The sequence below is a fragment of the Coregonus lavaretus genome, assembly GCF_964263955.1.
Source record: "Coregonus lavaretus genome assembly, contig: HAP1_SCAFFOLD_364, whole genome shotgun sequence".
Lineage (NCBI taxonomy): Eukaryota > Metazoa > Chordata > Actinopteri > Salmoniformes > Salmonidae > Coregonus > Coregonus lavaretus.
In genome coordinates, this window is record NW_028158284.1 from 165,839 (window position 1) to 171,067 (window position 5,229).

Genomic DNA, 5,229 nt, shown 5'->3' on the forward strand with positions numbered 1-5,229 from the left:
CACATGAATGGTCTCAGGATGCTTTACTGTTGGCATGACACAGGACTGATGGTAGCGCTCACCTTGTCTTCTCCGGACAAGCTTTTTTCCGGATTCCCCATCCAATCGGAAAGGGGATTCATTTTGCAGAATATCAGTCTGTTCCTGATGTTTTTCCTGGAGAGAAATGGCTTCCTCGCTGCCCTTCTTGACACCAGGCCATCCTCCAAAAGTCTTTGCCTCACTGTGCGTACAAATGCACTCACCCCTGCCTGCTGCCATTCCTGAGCAAGCTCTGCACTGGTGGTGCCCCGATCCCACAGCTGAATCAACTTTAGGAGACGGTCCTGGAGCTTGTTGGACTTTCTTGGGCGCCCTGAAGCCTTCTTCACAACAATTTACCCTATCTCCTTTAATTTCTTGATGACCGATAAATGGTTGATTTAGGTGCAATCTTACTAGCAGCAATATCCTTGCCTGTGAAGCCCTTTTTGTGCAAAGCTATGATGACGGCACGTGTTTCCTTGCAGGTAACCATGGTTAACAGAGGAAGAACAATGATTTCAAGCACCACCATCCTTTTAAAGCTTCCAGTCTGTTATTATAACTCAATCAGCATGACAGAGTGATCTCCAGCCTTGTCCTCGTCAACACTCTCACCTGTGTTAACTTGGAATTTCCTTGTGGGCAAATTTTCTCCGCTCCGACGGGGAAAATACGCTTTGAACGGTCATCCAACTCAGAATTCCAAGTCGTGAACTCAGGCCTCTTTCTAGAGCTCCAACCTGAAGATCACTGACAGGCTGATTTAACCTTGTTTTTTCCGAGTTCGCAGTTGTCTTGAAAGCACCCTAAATCCAGAGAATGCCAGACTTTGATGACAAAGTTTGATGACAAAATTTGCCCACAAGGACCGCCGTGCCACCTTCCTCTTCAAATGAACACAGCATGATGTTGACATGATCAGTCCAATCAAAGCTACGGTAGATATAACATTATTTGACGTCATTTTATCTGTGGCCAATGACCTTGAGCCTTCTTGTATGGGCACTTCTAATGTAACTTTATAGCAGCACCCAAGGGGCTTGAATTTCCGAGCTCTCCCCATAGATTTTGCGGTGACGTAGTGTCCCCATGAGTAACAGAACACTGAGCCAATCACGGCGCAACTAGAGAACATTTCCAACCCCTACGCTCCATATTTTCCGCTGGCTGCCCCACCACCACAGAAAGCTCTGAGCTTTCTGCGGGGACTTGCTTCCATTCAGCCACAAGAGCATTAGTGAGGTCGGGCACTGAATTTGGGCAATTACGGGCACTGATTTTTCATACGTTCATATTGTCATGACAAAGTATATCTTTTGTTTAGGTATGCTCAATCTAAACAGTGTAGCCTTGCATTGTGGACGACTTGAGCTGCAACAGATTTCCACCACAATTTTCAAATGTTGCTACAAACCTTGGTATAGCGACAAAATGAAACACTTGTTCACAAAAATATTGTTTTCACATACTAGTGTTATTTAACACTGTTAATCATAGGAATTAGTGGTTTGGGTGGATTATCCTTTTAAGAGAATCATAGTTACTCCAGCCTTTTATCCACACTTCATTGCATTGAATGAGAGAGCTCCAGAGGGCCAGGGAGGTCTGTGGCCTCCCCAGGGAGTGTGGGCCAAGCCCCGGGGAGGGGGGCTTATTATTGGGTGGAAGTTATTGACGTTTGAAGGAAGCATTTTTTATGTATACAATTTAAATGGATAGAAAATAGCCAAAGTAAAAATAAAAATAAACTAATTGCCGTTGATTGTCCCTGAACATATTACAGTTGGTTTGAGAGTTCTATGTCATGTGGTTGCAAAGCTATTTCAGTTTTTCAGTTAACAAATGCACTTTTAAGAAGGTCCGTAAACTTCAAGTACACAGAGAATCTGCCATTGAAATGACTATAAAGTCACTTTTTGAAAACGGAACAGAGCTTGTTCGTTATCGTGAGCTGATTTAGAATATGTCACTTATATCATTCTGGCATGTTCTGTTGAAGAGGTATTGACGTGCATCGTCCGAATCTTCAATATAAAGCTAACTTATACTAAACATAAATCAATAGTTAGGCATTTAGCTTAGTTAGGTTATAAAAATCTAGTATATGATTTATGATTTTTCTTTACATTTGTGACATTGTTAATTAGAGAGCGAAAGAGAGAGAGAGAGAGAGAGACAGACAGAGACAAAGACAGAGCAAGAGAGAGAAAGATAAATACTGTGTGAGGATTATAATGTCAGTATCTAGGTTTCCATCCAATTGGCGACAGATTTTCATGCGAATATTGTAGAATCTGCATAAAAACAATATGCGCATTTTCCCACCAGAGATGTGTTTCCATCAAATTGACTTGTTCCAGATAAAAGTCTGAGCGTGATGACGTAGTGCACATAACAATATATTTTGCGGTTAAATTCCCATGTACAGAATACAAAATACAAGTTAAATGGGTTTCCATCGCATTTTCAACTGACTGATGGTTTTCTCACCAAAAAAGTTTGGTTAGGCCAACCAACCTTTTCTGAGTCAAGATTACTTTCGCAGTGAAAAAGCAAGCTGTACCTCTCAGATTATTTTTTTATTTTTACATGACTTAAAAAATGTAACATGAACCTAATAAAAATGAGGTTTGTGCATTAGGCCTAATATAGTATCATAGTATATTGGCTATATTGTCCTTCTCAGACCTTATTATATTTCAAAAGTCGAGCTTTTTTTTTTTTACTGGACTGATGTTACCTACATTTGATGGGCATGGTATTTTCAAGACAACTGGGAACTCGGCAAAAACGAAGTCAAATCATGACGTCGGTGATCTTCTGGTCGGAAAGTCGGAGCTCTAGAAAGATACCCACGTTTCCGACTTGGAATTCAGAGTTGAATGACCATTGAACATATTTTTCTCAGTCGGATCTCATTTTTCCCCGAGTTCCCAGTTGTCTCGAATGCACTGAAGTCGGAGATTTCCGAGCTCCTTGTTGTTTGGAACACGGCAATCTCTGCGGAGGGAAGGAGAGAGCAGCAGAGGGTCCACGTCCGCCTCTCACGGCCCCTGCTCTCTCCTTCCTTTCCTCTGGTGAGACTGACCAGAGAGAGGGGACAATCTTCCACCTGGTGGCGAAACTCGAATCGCTCTGCATCTGCCTCATGCACAAATTCATGTTGTTCCTATGACCAGAGAAAGTGAAATATTCCTTGATATTAAAATAGACACGACGAGCTGCTAATAATAATAAAAACGCAGGGTATCGATACACTACTCATTCATTGCTGCTGCAGCGCAACGGGAAGTAGAGAGAAGCACGTTTTATGTTTTGTAATAGTGTTGAATAAAAACAGTGACAGAGCTGAATAAACACTTAGACATTAACTCACTCATAAAAACAGCAGATCTTTGCTGTATTATTTGACAGTCTCTGTCTGGTCATGGTTTAAAAAGTTATGAAATCTCACGTAGGCTAGTATCAATCTTTGCAGGCTAGTATCAAACTTTGTTGTGGCGGGGGTCGTGGAAGCTGTGATTTGAGCTATCGGATTGTCCAGCACAGTAGGCGCACTCGATTTACCAACAGATCTCCCGGTCCGCCGGGTAAACGGAGTTTGAAAAATGAAATGGTTCAAAATGGGAATACTTTGCCTACCTGGTGCGCAGGGCTTCTGAATCAAGTGCACCTACCGCCAACAGGGCTTCTGAATCAAGTGCACCTACCATCAACAGGGCTTCTGAATCAAGTGCACATACCGCCAACAGGGCTTCTGAATCAAGTGCACCTACCATCAACAGGGCTTCTGAATCAAGTGCACCTACCGCCAACAGGGCTTCTGAATCAAGTGCACCTACCACCAACAGTGCTTCTGAATCAAGTGCACCTACCATCAACAGGGCTTCTGATTCAAGTGCACCTACCGCCAACAGGGCTTCTGAATCAAGTGCACCTACCATCAACAGGGCTTCTGATTCAAGTGCACCTACCGCCAACAGGGCTTCTGATTCAAGTGCACCTACCGCCAACAGGGCTAACAACAATAACACAATATTTTAGTTGTCAGTGTTTATTATGATTTGAGTGGCAAATGAGAATATAAAAAATCCAAATATGAGGTAAACTCCCAGCAGAGCCCCAAGTCCAATGGATATATCCTCTGGCATGTTGATGTTAATGTGTTGATGTTCTCCATATCCATAGTCAGAATGATTTTGCAGTGCATGGTGATCGAACAGGTTTCCTGTTATATTCATCAGAGGTGTAGGGAGGGTGAAGTCTGTGAATCCAAAAAATAGTAGTTATACAGATGATTAACAAAACATGCACATGACAGTACTCATACCTTGGTTTTTGTGGTAAATGTGCATGAAAAAACAGTTTTAATAATGGTTTTCATAAACATACCTTTTCCATAATGTAGAGGCCTATGGGATATTCACTGAAGAGGTAAGGGAGGAGGATGGTAAATCTGATCTGCATAACATACCAAGTCCCAATTGACATACCTTTGTATGCCTCCTCGTCTGTATACCTACAGACACAAAAGTGAGCAGTTCAGTCATCTGCACCCAATACAGCTAGCCTTCAACATATTCTTATAGCCTACAGTACATATTCTTACCTCTTTGTTGATTGATATCCATTGAATTGTGCCCATTTTCTGTTTTAGAAAGATTTGCACAAATATGAAAAGAAGAATCAGAAAACAATATCAATTTAGACCATACAAGGGACCAACCTTACCTTAAATTGAGGCGATCTTTACATTTTTCAGTGAAGTGCCTGCACCTGCTGTCCTTTCAAATTCAAATCCAAATATTTCAGTTGAGCAGTTAGGTTCCTGCCAGAACCCCCACCAACTAAGGAGGTTCCTCGATGAACCCCACCCCCTATGGGGTTCTTGGAAGAACCTTTTGGGTGCAATTTTCAGTGCCAAGAACCCTAAGATTCTTAAAAGAACTTTGAAGATCTTAGAAGAATCCTTCTTGATCTTCACTTTCTTGGCAATTTCTCGCATGGAATAGCCTTCATTTCTCAGAACAAGAATGGACTGACGAGTTTCAGAAGAAAGTTATTTGTTTCTTGCTATTTTGAGCCTGTAATCGTACCAACAATTGCTGATGCTGCAAATACTCAAATAGTCTCAAGAAGGCCAGTTTTATTGCTTCTTTAATCAGCACAACAGTTTTCAGCTATGGTAAAATAATTGCAAAAGGG

General features: G+C 41.7%; 1 long non-coding RNA gene across 1 annotated transcript; it reads right to left on the reverse strand.

The window, feature by feature from the left end:
- Window positions 1-4,151: 4,151 nt before the first annotated feature.
- Window positions 4,152-4,756, reverse strand: LOC311124202. The gene is made up of 3 exons (XR_014612728.1): window positions 4,634-4,756; window positions 4,417-4,543; window positions 4,152-4,288 (listed from the first exon to the last, which is right to left on the reverse strand). It is a non-coding gene; the product is annotated as an uncharacterized lncRNA (long non-coding RNA).
- Between the last annotated feature and the right edge of the window lie 473 nt (window positions 4,757-5,229).